The sequence below is a fragment of the Triticum urartu genome, chromosome 1, assembly GCF_003073215.2.
Source record: "Triticum urartu cultivar G1812 chromosome 1, Tu2.1, whole genome shotgun sequence".
Classification (NCBI taxonomy): domain Eukaryota; kingdom Viridiplantae; phylum Streptophyta; class Magnoliopsida; order Poales; family Poaceae; genus Triticum; species Triticum urartu.
Window position 1 is genome coordinate 8,000,289 of NC_053022.1, and position 19,657 is coordinate 8,019,945.

Below are 19,657 nucleotides of genomic sequence, written 5' to 3' on the forward strand. Positions count from 1 at the left end.
AATACAGCCACATTACAAAATATCTGAACAAGAAAAATAATTCAAAGTTCACCAAAGCCGATAATAATCATGACACAACCTAGTACATTATTTGAAGCAAACACTATTAGTTTTCCATTTCCATGCAGCATTCGTCATGTTTTCCTCCTGTAAAAATAATTTGAACAAGATAATTTGAAGCAAACACAATTTCTGCATTATAAGGACAAACATTCTAGACACCACGAACAGATCAAGCCTATCATGCTAGTTAGCTAAACAGTATCCTTGCAGTGTGATATACTCTACAGCAGTTGATAACTAAACAGACTGGAAAAAGTGGTTAAACAGCAGCTGAGAGTGCTGGAGCTTCAGATTAATTAATTGAACAAACAGGTCACGGCCTGACAATAAGTAGCTGCCAGTACAGGCATATAAAGCAGAGGAACAGGGCTCCCTTCAAGGGTGGCCGTCTTCGGCGGGAGCTTCCCACAGCTACAGCGGCGGCCACTTTGTGGTGCAATATAAACAAAACAATACTATAAAGCCACAAGTAATCAAAAAAATATTCTCAATCACACTGAGTCTGGTGTAACTTACCCGCTAGTTCAAACATAGTAGAGAAACAGGGCTATAGAAGCAGAGGACTGACTTACTGACCATAGGAGGCTGTTCTGTAAAGAAACAGGACTATAGAAGCACTGGACGCCTATAGTCCATTGTCAATTCCTCTCCGTACCTAATTTTGTTAACTAGTCATCAACCCGTGCACCTACACGGGCTAGCAATTGAAAGCACACATGAATAACATAGGTTCACAATATGTATGCTACATGAGATGTTGTATATAGACAAAAAGCAGGGGGAAAGCTTCTACCCTTGTCAAAAGATGAATTGTTGATTGAAGCACAAAAGTGCAAAGGAACAATCTGGATGATGCTTTAACAAACCGAACACATCCAAGTGATCAATCAGAGGGAAATGGTGGCCTAAGAAGGTCCAACTGTAACAACCAATTAAGTGAAATTAGTAAATGCATATATTGTACTTGATTGTGATTTGAGAGTGAAAATATAGGAACCATCATATCATATCCAAAAGGTCTAAATTCTTTGTTACCCATAGATAAAATAATCCGCACACTGAAGCTGCACATGAAAGCAAATTCATAGACCATACCAATCTTTAGTTCGTAGAAATGGAGCAGGATGTGTTAAAGTCCACTTAGTATCTCTTCATGCTACTGCAAAATGTTTACAATAATGATGCAAGTTATATTTAGAAGTGTTGTAAACCTGAGCCATGTCTCTAGCACATAATATATATTTTCACACTCAGTGGTATAATTTTACACACTGTTGGACAAAAAGTAACGCAACACTGATAAATAAATGGAATCTTATGGCTTTACCATTTGGAATCATTGTTCTTAGAAATGTCTGGAGGAAGTGAGCACCTTCGTTTCTAAAGAAAAATATAGAAAAAATCATATCATAGAGGAACAATTTTTGTTTTCCTCCAATGTTTGGTGCCACATCTGCATAAACTAAACAGAATTGGTGTAATTCATATGAGTGATATTTAGTCACCATACACAGATTTGGTAGAACGTAATTCCTACCTACTTTTACAGAGAAAATGAGAGCTGATGTATATGCAAGGTAGATGGAAGAACACATTATGTACGAACTCCGATAAAATTATAGTTTCGCAAACACCGTCAAAATGTGCTAAATAGTATATGAATAAAAAAATAAAGAAGTTAGTAAATGTTTTTTTAATTATACATGCTATTTTTTACATGTTTTTAGATTTTCATATATATATATGTATGTATGTATTTTTTAGATATATGTATTTTTTTATGTATGTTCATATATGTATGTATGTATTTTTTACATGTTTTTTGTATGTATGTATGTATTTTTTCAATTGTAATGATGTTTTAAAAATACATATATGCAAAAGTTAGATTTTTAGAAAAGTTATATATATATATATATATATATATATATGTTCTTTGATTTAGTACATTTTAGGTTAGTTTCATTTTTTAAAAAGTTCTATATATTTAGGAAGAAGGAATAGAAGGAAGAAGAAGGAAGAAAAGGTTTTATATATGCAAAAGTTACATTTTTAGAAAAGTGGTATATATCTAGCTAGGAAAGGAAGAAGAAGAAAAAGAATGAGAGGAAAAAGGAAAATAAGAAGATGAAGAAAGGAGAAGAAGAGGAGAAATAAATAAGAAGAGGAAAAAAGAAGAAAAAGAAGAGGAAAAGAAGAAAGGAATAGAGGAGAAGAAGAAAAAATAGAAAAATGATTTCTATTTTTTTTCTTCTCCTCTATTCCTTTCTTCTTCTCCTTTTTTTTCTTCTTTTTTTTCTTCGATCTTCTCCTCTATTCCTTTCTTCTTCTCCTCTTTTTATTTCTTCTTCGTTTTCTTATGTTTTATCGGGTCTGTCGTCGTCGATATACCCCTCCCGATAACTTCAACACGAGGGGGGTCGATATACCCCCTCCCCGATAATATTATTTTCCCATGTACGTATGTCGTCATTGTCGATATAACCCCCTCCCGATAACTTCAACACGTGTGGATGGGGGGTCGATATACCCCCTCTCGACTGTGATAACTTATACCGCGGGAGCACCCCCTCGACCCTCTCGCTCGACCACAACTCTCGAGGACACCCAAACCCTAGAAAAAAACGATGTCGGTCTCCTACCCCTCCCGCCGCGCCCCTACCCGACAAACTCTCTCGAGGCCACCCCAAACCCTTAAAGCGTTGTCGAGGCTACCCCAAACCCTAGAGAAGCAGCGTCGAGGCCACTAATTAATATATATAATTCCTTACTGTAGAAACTATCCATCTGTCATGTTTGAATAATAATTGCCATGTTGTAAATATTTGTAGAAACTATGGACACCGCCCATGACAAAGCAAAAGAAGCGTTGTTGAGGGACATAATCGCAATGGGAAGTGATGCCATCTGCTCGTTGTTTCTCAACGACACCGATGGTCTGGAAGGAGAGGGTGAAGAAGCTGGCTCCGGTGACCGAACCGAGTCCGACCAGGTATATATATATTAGTTAAGACTATGCTGACTAGCTAATTGATGCATTCATTATTTTGGTATGTACACATATTAATTAAGTCTTTCTTCTTTTTTCTAGCCCTCTGGATCGAGCACAACTGAGGTAAAGAGACGAGGTCCGAAGAAAAAGTTGAGCTCGGATGAAAGGTTTGAGATCATAGCAATCGCGCCCGACGGCCAACTAATTGAACCCATCCGAACAAAGAACGCATTTGTTGCTCAGTGCGGGGTTCTGGTTAGGGACAAGATCCCGATCAGCATCCAGCAATGGTTAAAGCCGGCTACAGAAGACCCTGAGGTGTCTTACGTCAATGATATGCAGAAAAATGATCTTTGGACTGAGCTGAAGTCAAATTTCACCCTACCGCCAGAGGATGATCTGGAGAAGCCAGTTAAAGGGCAATTAATCAAGTCTTTTACTCTTAAGAGGATGGCAGACCTATTCAGGAGGTGGAAGAAAGAGCTGAATAGGTTTGTCGATAAAAAAGAGACACCAGAATTCAAGGACAGATATGAGAAGATCAGATATCACTGGCCCGCATTTGTGGCCCACAAGACATCGGAAAAGAGTAAGAAGATGTCGGCGACAAACAAGAAAAATGCTGCAAAGAAGAAGCTTCACCATCGCACGGGGTCACGTGGCTACCTCGTAGCCTGGCCTAAGTGGGCCAAGGCTGAGAATGATCTGGTTGAAAAAGGGATCGAACCAGAGACAATGAACTGGCCAGACCATTGCCGGACTTGGTTCTTCGGGGCTGGCGGAACCTTGGACCCTGTATCTAGGAAGTGCATTTGGACGGACGATCAATTGGTTATACCAGTCAAGAGGCTTCAGCAGTATATCGAAGTAGCGCAGCAAGGGACGTTCGTTCCAGACAGAGAGAAGGACGAGCTCACAATGGCCCTCGGGAATCCTGAGCACCCTGGGCGGACACGAGGCACGCCAGGCTCCATTCCGTGGAAGGCTGGGTTTCCGGACGCAGGCGGTTACAAATGCCAGGAGAGGAGGAAGAAAGTGTAGCAGTCCGAACTGCAGGCGCTTAAAGCAAGGGTACTCGGGATAGAGGAACGAGAAGCAAATAGCAGCAAACGAACTGCCGAAGCTTCCCCCGAAGCTACCCCGCCATCTCAGCGGAGAAGCAGCGTGGCTTCCACCGAGCTGCTTCAGCCGGAGCATGTCTTGACGGCTCCTGCCAGCTATCCTGTGGATGTTATCACGGAGTCTCAAAATTGCCACCTTATGACGCAATGGATTAATATGAAGGTCAAGGCGGCTGTTGGCTCTGTTTATCCTTCTGAACCCGGCGCAACTTTTCACTGCCGGCCGATTCCAAAAGGATATGCTAGGGTTATGGTGGATGAAATAACGGAGGAATTTGAGGAGCTCCTGCTTGACCACCCTACCGGTGAAGGGGAGAATCGGCTGGGTTCTGCTCTGAAGACTCCATGCCTATGGCGGAAGGATCTCATCAACCTTCAGAACTAGACGCCTCCTCCTCCTCCTCCTCCGGCGAGTCAAGGCACTCCGACTCCTCTACTGCCTGCTCCTCCGGCGAGTGACGATCAGGGCACTCGCCCGGCTCCTTCTCCGGCGCGTGGCGGCACTCCGCCTCCTTCTCCGCCTGCGCCTGCGCGCCTGAGCAGCCAGCCTCCTCCTTCTCCGCCTCATCAGCAAGGGCGGAAGAGACCCGCCGCCGCTCCAGCAGCTGCTCCGGCGCGTCGTAGTCCTTCTCCTCCGCCTCGTAAGCAAGTAAAGAAGACAACCACTCCGTCTGCTCAGCCGGCGTCTAGCAGTACAGCCAGAGGCGGGAAGACATACAGATTCGGTCCTTCTCTGAAGACTCCAGAGAAGTTACCATACGAGATGAGCCCGGAGGAGAACGCAAAGATCGCGTGAACCGAAGCGAAGGAATGGTTTGAAGGGTTGAAAGCACAGAGACATCCACCTCCGAAGGAGAAGGTAGATCCGGTGAAAGCGAAGCGCACTCTTGGCTGCCCTGGCAAAACCACTCAAGTCTCCACCGAAAGGCAACTATGAGCGCATTATTGCAAAGACATGGGCCGAAGCGGAGCGGTCGGGAAGTACAGTCAGTGATCAAAGGATGAAAGAACGACGAGCAGCTGGGAAACAAATTGCCCAGCTCGGTGAACAAGGGAATCAATCGTGCCCCCCGCTCAAGGTGCCTAGCGACATCGTCGATCCGAGAATGGTGCCCGGTTATAACAATCTTGACGATTACTTGCCCGAAGATGTACATTATGATCCCATGGACGTGCAGATACACAGATACGAGTACGGGAAGCCTCTCGTCAAAGTTGAAATATCTCTAACAACGATGATGCGAAGATTGCATGATTGGTACTTGAAAATCTGCAGAGAGTCTGGGGGAAGGAGTACTTTGTATGCGAGAGTTAAACCGGAGCATGACCTCGTTAGAATTGATCTGTTGCCTATTCCATTTGAGGAGTTCTATCAGTTTTTCAATCAATTGGCCCTCGATAGAGCAACGGTCACCTGCTACTGTCTGTAAGTACTACTACTTCTGTCATTAAGTCTCTCTATATAGCTCAGCTCTTTCATTGCATGTACTTATAATTATCCTCACTATATTATGCAGATTGAAGATCACCGAATTGAAGAAAAGACAAATCGGTGATATTGGGTTCGTTAACACATATCTCATAGATGCAAATGAGGTTGAACATCGTCCCGCAGATACCGAGGCCAACTTGCTACGATCATTCAAAATAAATGAAAACAAAGATATAATACTCTTTCCTTACAACTTCAAGTGAGTGTTACCTGTCTTGTGCATATTCGGTTTCCCTTATATATTAGTCCAGGTTATAGTAATGTAATTGATGAGTTATGCATGCGTGCGCAGGTACCACTATATTCTCCTAGAGATTAGGCTTGAGCAGGGAGTAGTAACTGTCATGGACTCTAAACGAAAAGATCCCAGGAGTATGCGGACATGACTGAAATCCTCAAGAAGTAAGTTAAATCGATCATTATCCACCATATCAGCAACTTTGTTCATTTCCTGATATCAAGTAATTGTTTTCTTTGTCCGGCAGGGTTTGGAGAAAATTCACCAGAAAAGCTCCGGGACTGCCGAAGGAGCTGCAATTTAGACACCCGAAAGTAAGTACTATAGTAGCATGTTCCGCGCATCTCCTAGTGATTCAAGCGCTAGTTTCATCAATACCATTTGGCATTCTTGCTTATCAGTTTGATTGACCTCTATTTCTTGTAAAGTGGTTGTGGCAGGAACAAGGGAATGATTTCTGTGGATACTACGTCTGCGAGTCCATCCGCCACACGACCTGTGAGCGGGGCGGGTACTCTGACGAACAATATGAAGTGCGTAAATAACAATATTCACAATTTTATTTTATTACCATCATTTGTGTTGAGTTTCATTCATTCATATACATATATAAAATGTATTGACCCCCTTCTTCAAATTAGATGTTCCGGATGCGGGATGAACTCCTAGCACCAGATCGCATGCGGGCTATTCAAGAGGAATTGGCGGCATTCTTTCTTGACCACGTGATCGCTGAAGACGGAGAATACTATGTGGACCATGCGTCCATAATTTAGGAGATTATATTTGTAAGAGATAATTATTGTATATATGTAGCCGGTAGTGTCGGATAGATATACGAGAACTTGTTGTTCGACCAATCTCTTGAAAAAGGAGAGGTGATCGATATCACTTCTCTCTGTATGCATATATGTTCATGACGTTCTTCTATTTCCTTCGTTTGCTTACTAGCTAACTAGCGTGTCTAGTCCTCTCTATACGTATGTATAGTACGTAGCGTCGACCAAGCACGGACATAAGAGAGGATACTTCTCTCTATTAATTAGCTATCTAACACAATATATGAAATACCTAAATTAACCCCCCAAAACCCCCAACCCCCCCCTTAAAAAAAAAAAAAACCCCAGGCACAGAAAAGCTGACGCGTGGATGCCTATTGGTCCCGATTGATGCCACCAACCGGGACCAAAGGCCCTCCTGTCTGGGCTCAGCGCGCTGGCCACGTGGAGGCCCATCTGTCCCGGTTCTGGTTAGAACCGGGACTAAAGGGTCGACAATAGGCCCGTTTTCTACTAGTGAGGATGGATGAATATTGTTGTTGTATTGATCTCACCCTTGTATGGGGGTATTATATTAAATACATGAGGAGTAGAGGCTTAGAGTACAAGACAAGTCATAGATGGTTTAAACCTATTTAATCTCTACTTCTTATCTCTATCTTTAAACCCATATCATATTCTAACATTCCCCCTCAGTCGTAGCGGGAGTGAAGTGGACGATGACGACTGGATTTGAACTCTTCTGCTTCCGTTGTCTTCTCCGCTGCGCCATCATCAACTGCGTCTCTGATGGGTCGGCACCTAGGGCGGCGACTGTGTCCCCTTCTGATGCCTTCCTGCCTTCTCCTGTATTCCCTCCCACAGTTATAGCGGGAGTGGCGTGGACGCTAGTGACGACGTGGACGTTGTTGACTGGAGTGGTTGCCGAAGTGTTGCTATAGACGTAGCCATTAATGTCAATGTCGAGGTAGCCGATCATGGTGATGTAGCCGTGGTCGAGGTAGTCATGGTCGATGGTGTGGTTGTCGTGGATGATGAAGCCGCACAAAGCCTGAGGCGCAAAAAAATGCACTATGACGGAGCTGCAACCGTGGATGATGCACCTTGCGGATGTCAGATGGTGCCGTCGGCGATGAGTCCACCGGTTTTGCCAAGACCGGAGGAAGCCCATCGAGCACACATCGGTTTTGCCAGAACCGTGTGGCCATGTAGGGTCGTCACTATAGTGACGCCGTGTCGATGCAGTCGATGCCGTCGTGGATCACGCGGTCGATGCCGTCGTCGTGACGTGGTCATTGCCGTTGTCGAGGTCGTGTCTTGCAGAAAAATCTGTCAGAGGACGCTAGTTGTCCATTTTGTGGACGAGGCGGCGGGCGGTGTGTCGATGATGATGTTGGTGAAGACCACGTTGACGAAGACCTTAGCGATGAAGTCTCGGCGTTGACACTGCAGCGGCGTGTCAATGATGATTCGTCGCTTGGAGGCGTCCCTCGTGGCGACGGGGTGTCGATGCCGCGTCATGTCGAAGAAGTATGTTGGCTCGTAGCCTGGCGTAGTCGTACAGCTCGATGTCGTTCAGCACGGGAGGTGTCGGTGTTGTTGCGGATCGGTAACTTGATGCAGGTTCGATGCGTCGGTTCGGTATAGACGTCCGCCATGTGCATGGTGTGGAATCTGGCTCGATGCAGATCGCTGTTGAAGTAGTCCAGAACAGAAGAAGTCGATGTAGGTACGATCGATGTACGGAGGCGCAGCTGACGACCGGAGATCCGATGAATCGAAGCCGCCGGTGCGTCCATATATATATGCGTCATGCATGCACGTGTAGCCGCCGGTGCATCACTAAGACGTGTTGACCCATGTCATGCGCGCGATGAAGTGGCTCGTTGTCAGCGACTCCTTTACTCCTCTCTCAAAAATTCTGGACATGACATGGGCCACTCTTGAGCCTGGCCTGCTCAGAAGCGATCGGTGAGCCGCTATTAATACAGGGAGCTGGCATCAGATGGACTTGGCTTGGACGAAACGGCGGCTTCGGCCGAGGCTTGGCTCTGCTCTTCATCTCCCTCTCCCTGTAGTTCTTTCTTCTTCCTTTCCTCTCCAGTAAATCGAGAGCTTGTAACAGAATTCATGGTGATTGAGTGAAACTAGTAGTTGGATCCTAACACTCGTGGCTGCTGCAGCATACCAGGCTACCTCCGCCTAGGCCTGTGCGCACGGCCTGCTGGCTGCACTCCCACCGGAAGCCCTGTACGGCTGTACCATGCCGCGGCCGTCGGCTTGGATCTGCAATGTGGAGTTGCTCGAAGTCGTGTCACGCGCGTGCTGGCCGACCCGGCCGGCCAGATCGAAGAACCGTAGGTCCGTAGCCCCGATGCGGAATAAGTCGACGTAGATCGGATCGTGGTAGCGCCAGCCTTCCGAGACGGTGCGTAGGCGCGGCCGGAGCGCACGAAGGCGGAGCCACGCTGCTGGAACACACAGCTGCAGTTTGCCGTGTGTCGCCCTCCCGTGATCGGAATTTGCACATTGTCGTTGCGGAGTTGGTGGCGTACACCGATGGAACGAAGCCGGCGGGTGCTCCTGGTGCCATCCCGTGGTGATGCATGCATGGCATCTTGTTGTGCACGTGGATGGATGCACTTGGCGATGAAGCTGGAGACGATGCAGCCGCGTTGTCGGTGTAGATCGGATTGAACCCAATACGCGTGTGCCGTCGCCCCGCGGGCGCAAGTCTCGATGCAGGTGCGGGTGACGAGGACCTGAGGTTGATGTAGAAGGCCGTGCGTGCTGCTCGTTCAGATCCAAGCATCCGCACGTCTTGCCGTAGTCACCGCTAATTCTGCACTGCTTTCACCTAATCTAACTTAATCTCTACTCCTAATATCTCAATTGGTAGGTCGCGTTTCGGGTTTTATTTTCGTCCCACCTCGCCCGGTTTTTTTGGTATCTCCTCCCACCTCACGCTGACCCGCCACCAACCGAAAAAAAAACCACGTACCTGAGTCCTCCACCCGCCCCCGCGCTCTTCAGGTCGTAACAGCCGATCGCGCCCGAGACAAGTGTCGAAGAAAAAATCTACATCGATTAACCAGCGATAAAAAAACCTGCGAAAATTAACCAGCGAAAAAAACCCCGCACGTACGAGAGCGACGTCACATGCCCTCGAGAATGACTCGCACGAGATCCCTTGGCCGCCGCCCTCGCACTCGCATCCTTCGCCGCCGCCCTCGCACATCAAGCCGCCGTCGATCCCTGCGCTACTACGGGAGCCGCCGCCGATCCCATTGAGGAGCCGCCGCCGATGACGGGAGACGCCGCACGCTGACCTACCCCTCCCCAATCCCTAGCCTCGCACCTCTTCCCGTCTGGCGCCTCCTACCTCGGCTGGGCGGTGGCCTCAAGTGCCTCTTCTTCCCCAATGCGGCCTCAACCAACGACGCTGCACCCCGGTGATGACTCCGCCCCATGATTCCCATCGGTCGGCGCCTCGCCAGCAGTGACCTCCCCCTCCATGTATCCTGTGATCCGGTCGTGCGCCACCGCCTCTCCAGGCGCCTAGATCCAGGCTTCCAGAAGGGGATAGGGGTGGAGGCGTCAGCGGAGGGGACAGGGATGTGGACCGGAGAAACTACATGGTGGAAGCACAACAAAGCATTCAAGCACGGCACCCCATCGCATGCAGCTGCAGGTAACTACTTCCCTGAGTCTCCTTCGTAGGTGTGGTCACTATATTTCCTACTTGTGCAGATCCTAACTGGTTGTAACTCCGTTCATTCTCTTCCTAACAGTAGTTCGTCAGCCACATTGGACTAATCTAATGCATTCGAATTGCCTTGGTGTATGAAAATAACAATATAGGCTTGATGTGTACAAGCGCATAGCTCCTTATCTAGCCTAATCTGAATGTAGCTTATATTCTTAATCTTTTTATGCACACTATTTTAGCCAGCGGCAGATGTTGGGCACTCTGAGGTATGCAAACCTTCTCAGAGCAAGGGGAGCAAGAGTACCGGTACTGCATTTCTTATCTTCATCACTCAAAATTCCCAGAACTAATCGTGAGCTCTTGCTTTGATACAGAACTAATCTTAAAGGTGATAGCCCTGTTTCTTCCCTGTTTTAGATCAACCGTTCTTCTTTCTTCCTTGGAGCTGCACTGTTTTGGATGAACTGGACTAACCCTAGGTAATTGATTAATTTCTCATGAAAATAGAATTTAGATGAGAGTGAAATTGAACTGGAGGGTGCTTAATTCGCCATTTGTTTCTGGACGGAGGCTGCATTATTTTCTTTAGGAGAGAACCCCTTTTCCGTACTATACTCTGTACTTCATAAGGACCTAAATCCCTCTCAATAGTCTTGCAAGGTGAACTCAATTTGTTTTTTTTTTGTGCTTAATTGTGTAGAAGGGATGAAGGTCATCCACGAGGTGTCTCAAGGTGAACCCTGTGGTACCCGACCAAGTGACTGGAGGGAATGGTGTATGCTCACAAGGTACGTGATTTAGCTGTGCTTCTGACTATATGTGTGCTCATGGCCTCATGGGTTCTGATATAGCTGCGCTGGCTATATTTCAGTTTGTACAGACCAATTTGCACTCGAACAAGAATCCCACCAACCTTAATGTGGCCTTTAAGTTTCAGGTACAACATTCTCTTCTGCTCTGTTGCGTCGCGTGCTCCACCCCTATACCTTATGATTCATGAGTTTCCGGTGACGAAATGTGTTATATTTGTAGAGTCGATGCTTTAAGAGAGGGAAAAGCAGCTGCCCACACAATGGTTTTCCAGTTATACTCTTTAAAGAATTTGTAGGAGGATCCATTGATTTAAAAACACGTGGAAAGCATTCAGTTTAGTAAATATTGTATATACCCTTCCCCTGAAAAGTTTGACGTTGTTACTTGGGAAAAAGGAAAATGCCCACAGATCAAATCCTTTGTTACATTGATTACTTTTTAGTTATGCAAAGTTTCAACTTCAGTTATGCTTTATTGGTCGTTTTTCCCCAATAAATATCTACCAACTGCAGGTCCTTGGGGTTGGATGCGGCAACTCGCGGCTCGAAGACAATCTTTTGTGGTGGGGCGTCGCCGCCGCCGGCGGCACCTGCATAGACTGTCTCGCTGGGAACGAAGAGATGCTCCCTTGATTTGGAGCTGTAGAAAGGAGGTGGTTGTAGACACAAAGTGGGGACACACAACTCCCAGTCATAATATTCTTTATCTTGGCTCGTTGTTTGGGAATGGACGCATCAATCTGATGGCGCTCTCCTCCATGCCAAACGGATCCTTGGTTCGGAGGCGCGCGGCGCCGACGATGACAACCTTTCTATCGACGCAAGGGCAGCAGGAGCTCATGATGGTGTTGATGCCACCACCATGAATGGGGTTGATGCAAGGTGGGACAAGTATGTATACCAGGCAAAGTACTCAATCTGTTTGGCATTTAGCTTTTTGATTCTATTTTTAGTAAACTTGATTCAGATAATTTGTTTACCTGATGCCTTCACTCCAGGTAATCTGTTTGTCTGACATTTTGCTTTTTGATTCAGTGCGATCACTAATGGGGAGAACATAAAACTTCAATTGAGGGCACTGTGATTCTCTAGCTACATGTATCATGTAAGTAACGTCTTTCCATGAATCTTCTATTCATTATATAACCTCTCAGGCCCTTACAAAAGTATCTCTGTTGACTCGATTTCTTTCTGCTGATTCTTATAGGGTCACCAACCACACATGTAAAAACCATGTCTCCCTACTGTAATTTGATGATTTATTTACATGTGGCACAGAATAGTTCAGAGTTCACTCCGAGAAAGAATTGCTTTGCATGTACATTTGCTAAAAGACGGATGTGCTGAACTTTCGACGGTTCCGATTAGTTGCTGACATAACCTTTCCTCTTTTCATTGATAGGTCCAAAAGAGATCCTTATTTCACCTTTGTTTATAGGTATTCAACATGAGGAATTTTATACTTTTGGAGTGGAGCTATCAAATATATATTATGAGTTTCTAAAACATCTATTATAAGGTAAAATCATTATATACATATTATTTTATTTATGTTTCATGTGAGTCGAATCTACCGCAGCCATATGGAAGTTTTGGAAGGCACAGCTTATTGCATGATCACGAAGAAATTATTGGATAGTTCATCATTTTTATGTTTGTATGAACAAGGATTTTTGGTTGTTTGGCCTCACAAAGGTTCTTTGTTGAGCAGGAGTTGAAGAGAGCTTCCTCTGCCCCAGCAGATTCTGAGAAAACCAACCAGCAGAGAACATGAACAAATATAGTGACGAGAAAGGGTGGAGCTGAGTACACCACACATGGATATGATGGTCTCCCCTATGTTCTTTTTGGCAATCCACTTAATCACTGACTCAACTTTGAATGGGTGAGCTAACAAGCCCGTGTTATGTCTTCCCTCTTTCTTTGTAAGTGGATGATTTCAGATTGCTCGTCATTATTCAACAACTATACTTGTGATAGAAAAATGTGCTAAACTGTAGTACTCCCTCCGTCCCATGATAAGTTTCGCTATACTTGTGAAAGACTAATGTATATTCTTCTAAAGTTATAATACATTCATGGTCTGTGTATATCATTTGTATGTTGCAAACCTGAGTCAGGCAGGCAGCAACTGATTTCTTCATTTGCTATCTTTATATTCTTCAAAGCAATAAAAGTGTATGCGCATTTGGTGAGATTAGGGGAGTGTACTGACAAGTGACAAGCATATTTCCTTGCGTGTCGTCCTCGATGCTGCTTCCTTAGTTCACACAGTACTTCTCTTAATCACTTTTGTTGCAGATGTTTGACACATCCAACTACCATGTTGATTTTCTGATCATTCTTTGGTCTGGACTATATATGATATATGCATTATATCATCAGCACAATATGATTCTTCTTCTTCTTGCAGGGCGCTTCCGATGCACAGATGGTGGCGGTGAAGCAGCAGGCCCGAGAGAGCGTGCAGGGGAGGAAGGAGTTCCTGGTGGAGGTGCTGATACTGGCGGTGCTCAGCCACCCTAACTTCGTCAGCCTGATCGGCTTCTGCGCACAGGGGACAAGCGGCTGCTGTTGTACGAGTACATGCCCTTCGGCAGCCTGGAGAGTCATCTCTTTGGTAATACTTCTCAAAATTATTTAGACTTGCTAATAGAGCATTCGATGTTTAGCTTCTGCCAATCTGTACATTCTGTTATTAGATTTATTTTCCCTCAATACCTTGTTTAGTACAAGGAAGGACTGATATTATTCCCCAGCCAGGGTCGTTGATTATTGTTTATTTTATCATAGTTCAGTGTTTTTCATCTGAAAATAGATTCAAATGTGTACAGAGTAAGGGTTGTTAAATTTTTATCTATAGTCCTTCATCACCATCATCGAGCCGCTGGAAGGTGGGAGGCAGAGAGGATGTGTCATAGGAGGATTCCATCAGATTAGTTAGAAATTAGAATGCCGCTCAACCTAGCATTAAGGATGGTTGAGCCTGATGCACTAGCACATTGGATTAGTTGAAAATCAGAATGTACGATTAATTATTAGAGAACTATACATGCAGATTACTCATGTGTGTCTCGGTACCATGATTGCATAGGAAACACGTTAATTATGTAAGAGACGAATAGGAGTAATGGCATCATAGCTCGGGCGTCTTGGGAGGAAAGTGGCGTCGGTGGTGCTGAGCCAGAACAAGTTCACCGGCTCTCCTCCTACCTGCTAGAGCATATGGACGTGTCACGGAACCCCTTCGTCGGGCCGTTCCTGTTGGCGCTACTGTCTGTCCAGTACCTGAGCATAGCCAGCAACAGGTTCACCCAGGCGCTATCCGACAAGGGGTCCTGCTGGGACAACCTCCGGCTTGTCGACCTGATGGGGAGCATCCCTCCCCCCACTATCGCCATCCTATCCAACCAGCCGCCAAGCATCTACTACTGCTCCCACTGGATATGTAACCCATCTGACTCCCTTCGCTTCCTGTTCTTCCCTTGATATTATCAATTTGTGTGCAAATGCTCTTTTTCAGTAGCTTAGTTACGGACTCTGATTTTATTCTTGTTTCATGTAGGCACTTATATATGAATAGCGTGCATACATCTGCACAACTGCATAACAGTCACAAATGATTGTTTTGTGAATCTGCAGAGAATCTAATTATCCATGTATCGGCAATAGCTAGATTAATTTGTTTACCCAAAATTATCAAGGTGAATTCCCTGTTCTCGTTTTCTCAAGTCGATGATGCATGCCAAATATCCTACCACTTTACATTCGCTCTCTTTAAATCATTCATCTATTTGATCAGGAAGCATCTTGCTATGATCAATAAAGATGGAAAAACAGTGCACACAATAGATGAGTGGCCGAGTACAATGAACTTCTTTTATAGTCATGGATTATTCATGTGTTAAACAAGTTCTGCTCATCGATTAGTTATTATCAAACCTGTGGATTATGTTTTTTACTATAATTTATGATTTAATTTGTACCTTGCAAACTCGGCAAGTAAAAATATCACTTATTTAAGAGCCGAGAGAGTGTTGTTAAAATGTGTCTGATTACCTTTTAAATGTTTTACAAGATTCAGCGATATATGAGTATACTTCCATGTCTACTTGATTTCTATACAGAATATGGAACCAGATGTAGTGAAATGTTTGCATACCATGTCTGGATTCAGCAAGCTATTTACTGATGGCTGATTTTTAAGGATGTCTTATGAAGTTGTGATTCTGCGAGGAAAAGCTCGTGAGTGGAATTATTCAGTATGGTGCTTGTGATGTTTCCTTCATAGCTCTTTTACAATCAGCCATTCCTCTATTATTATTCGTAAATGGTCCTCTAAATCCTAAATACACAATAGATTTTTTGTTGCATTCATCTGTGTGTTACAATCTATTTCTTTCATATTTTTTCAGCGGTTCCATTATATATATTCACTTTGGAAGGTAAAAAATTATATGTTGCCTGGTTGCCCGAGAAATTAAAAAGGCTAAATCTTGAGTTGTATGGAGCATGGTCATTTGCTTGAAGTTTCGAATGGACTGTATATACCATTGAATGAGAGGAATTATTCCATGAGTGTGGACAAATTGAGCTGATCAATTGATTGAGAAAATATTGTGTGGATGTTCTCAGATCTCCTTGCTCCACTACTCCTTGGATTATTACCGTTGTTCATATATTTTGGTTTATCTGAGCTGAAGGTAACCTTCTTAAACTATCCATAAAAATAGTTCAAATTGTTAATTAATTGTTTGCTTAATTGTGTTGTCTATCTATTCTTTTTTACATAGAAAATATAACCTCCAAATCTGCACATGCTTTTGCGAATGTATCCATCCTGACATTTCTTATAATGTGGAAGTTATCAGAGCCCTTTTTTAAGCATCCACTTTGAGTTCACCGGTGGCAGGTAGCTTGTACAATACTGAATTTTCAAGGTAACAAAATCGGTTATGCGTTGCAGCAAAATCGAATGTGGTAGAGAAAATATTCAGGCTTCGTAGCGAAACAATGCCTCTGTTAGGATAGTACACCCAGATCCCCGATGCATTTGGTTTATTATGATGTATTGATACTGAAGTTTGTACCATATCTTGAGAATTATGATTTCAGCAGTGATAATATACTCTAGATAAAAGGATGGACACATAAGGTTGGGACATGATTGTGGCCGCTGTACTTCAAGAAGGTGCGGAGCTACGGTGAGCAGCAGGTTGCATCGTCATGGTGGTCGCCCTCGACCATGATGGTGTGCACACCTTGGCACCAGGAATTGGCTTGGGACGCCGTGGAGGGAGAGAGAAGGGGGGCGGGCAATGTTGTCGAAGGGGGCGGGGGGGGGGGGGGGGGGGGGGGGGGGAGATGACTGTGAGAGTAAGGTGTGGGCTGAATGTCGTGGTGTAGGGTGCTGTAAGAAGCCGCGGTGGGGATAGCAAGCCGGGGGATGAGATGTGAGTGTCAGCACTATGTCATATGGTGAGAGAGTAAGATGGTGAATTGCATTTTTAAGATAAGAATAAAAGGTGTTTACTTTTTTTGGAAAAAACGATGGTTTGCTATGAGAGAAATGTCACATACTTCTTTATATAGTAGAAAATATCACAAACCCTAACAAGTTATTTCTTGAGAATAATTACTAACAAGTGATTTACAGATGAGTCTACGTGTTATTAAAATTGGGATGCGACTCACCCTACTAAAAGCGGTCACCTGCTTGCATCAAGAATTTTGGGACGGAGGGAGTATTATATATGAGCTATTTTAAGATATGTATATGTTCACTTTTGTACATCAGAGATAAAAGTCAATGGATGCGGATGATGCTACTGTTCATCGACAAAGTCACTGACGTAATTACGATTGACCAGACTGAAAACTCATGAAACTTTACAAAATCAGAAGAGATGTATACAAATTATGGTTCTTCTTTGTATATAAACTACACACAATAATACAAAAGGTGTATTTCTCTCTCTCTCTCTCTCTATATATATATATATATATGACAAATATATATATATATATATATTCTTTTTTGTAGATTACCATAGCGATGGAGATGAATTATGTCGAAGTTCAAATGAATCCATCAAGAAGGGTCCTGACGACGTCGTTGGAAGGGGTAAAAAAGTCACCAAGTCTTATACAACAATACAAAAAGTCATCAGAAAAAAAGTTAAAAGGCCCGTAGCAACGCACGGGCATACATTGAATCCAGAAATCCCGGATCCCACTTATTTTTATTGATCTGATTCTGAAGCCCACCTCTTTCTTGTGGCGGAGAGGCGCCATACTTAACGCAGGTGATGGCAAAGTATCTCAAGTTTGCATGTCAATGATATTTATCGGACTCGAAAGACGATGCATCCATTCAAATTGGGCATCGCTTCTACATGGCATTCGGTGTAACCTACCAAATATCTCCCAGGCATAAATGGTTATTATTTTTAAGTATGGCACCCAAATAATTCATCCATGGCATGTCTTGAAATTAATTTATTCTACTGATTATTCAGAACATGAGTGTTAGATTTTGTAGTCCAAAAAGATGATAATGAAGTTGAGAGAAGAGAGTATGCCTAGGATCTATGAACATGATGTGTGTCAAGAGATGGTATGACTTCTTCAGAGCACCATCTTGATCCTTCTTTTTTCTTCATATATGGCCAACCATTGATTATTGTGGTGCGGAAGGTCGTGAGTGCTAGAGATTGTGGCACTATTTAGAGGGTTGGGCGGCAACTCAGGTAGAGGGAGGTAGTGTGTGACAACATTTGCTGACTGTTGATGGTGGTGGCAAGTGGTTTCGTAGGTAGAGGTGGGCGGGTCAATAGACTGGATGGAGAAAAAAAGTATGTAGAGGGAGGAAGAAGAGTAGTAGCAGCAGCAGGTGTTGGCGGCGGAGGAGAGGCAAGGGGTTAGCGGTCTCGAGTGCGGGGTGCGGGAGGTCGTGGGCACCAAAATGGTGGTAGGTTTTAGAGGAACGACTGGCGTCAGCGTTGACGGAGGTGGTGACTTGAGCAAGTGGCGACGTGTGGCAACACTCACCGGCTGTAGGGTGGCGGTGGCAGGTGCTTAGGCAGGGAGAGGCGGGCGGGTTGACAAAGTGGTCGAATAAAAAAATCTGCGGCTACAGGAGGAAGAAGAAGAATTAGAGGCGGGTCATCGTTGGATGAGAAGGGACGGGGGATTAACGGATTTGAAGGCAGGGTACAGGATATCTCAGGTGGCGGAGATGGTGGTGGTGTTTAGAGGGATAGCCGACACATCATGTTACAACATTTCGTTTGCACCATCCATCCCGAACAATCACGGAAAATAGAAGAAATTGGTGGAACTATGTTAGAAAGATCTATTTGGGTGAAGAGATGAGGAATAATGTAGTTCATGACAGTCATTTTCATCGTCTACATATTGTCAGCTTTGTCGGCACAGGAACACAGAGTGAGGGGTGCGTGGGGTGAAAGAGTGAGAGGGCTGGTTGTGGTGAGAGAGTGGCTAAGGTCAAAATAAGGCTAGGCAGGTAAGCTAAAAAAACTGGATAGACAACATTCTTGATTGTGAGATAATTTCTTAAGTGCATCAAGTAAACTTTAATTGTAACATATTTTTAGTTAGATAATCGCTCTATATGCATACATCGTCAAATTGTTTTTTAATCAATTTACATTGCAAGTGAAGGTTTTTTAATCAATTTACATTGCAAGTGAAGTGGACTTCAATTATTACCCAATTATGCCCACGCTATCTTTTCTCTACATGTGAAATTTAACTTGCGTTATGTTTATATAACTTCAGCGAAATATTTCAAAAGCCCGTGGCAACGCACGGGCATTATACTAGTAACTAAGAGAACCGATCTAATCTTTGATTGATCGGGTGCCGCTCCCCCGGGGAGAGGAGATTGATCTCCCCGGGGGCGGCGCGCTGCGATAGTGATGGATGTGACCTAGGATCGGCGTCGTGAGACTAACCGCTCTAATACCATGTAGAAACTATAGGATGGATGAATGTTGTTGTATTGATCTCACCCTTATACGGGGGTATATATTAAATACATGAGGAGTAGAGGCTTAGAGTACAAGACAAGTCATAGATGGTTTAAACCTATTTAATCTCTACTCCTTATCTCTATCTTTAAACCCATATCATATTCTAACAAGCTACTCGAGCTAGGTCGTGGTGGAGCAACTAACCTTATTGAAATAAACCAATGTTTTAAATTGCGGGCTATGAAAAATAGCGGCGAGCCTTCAAATCAGCTATATAGCGGGCTAAAGCAGGCTATAGCGGGCTATTTGCGAAGGAGACCATTTAGCGGCACCCTGCTGAAAAGGCTATAGCGGGCTATAGCGAAGCTATAGCCGACTATTTAAAACTATGAAATAAACACAAATGACTTCATGGCAGTGCGCGGACGATGGACTGTTTCGGCCAGCGAGAAGAGCA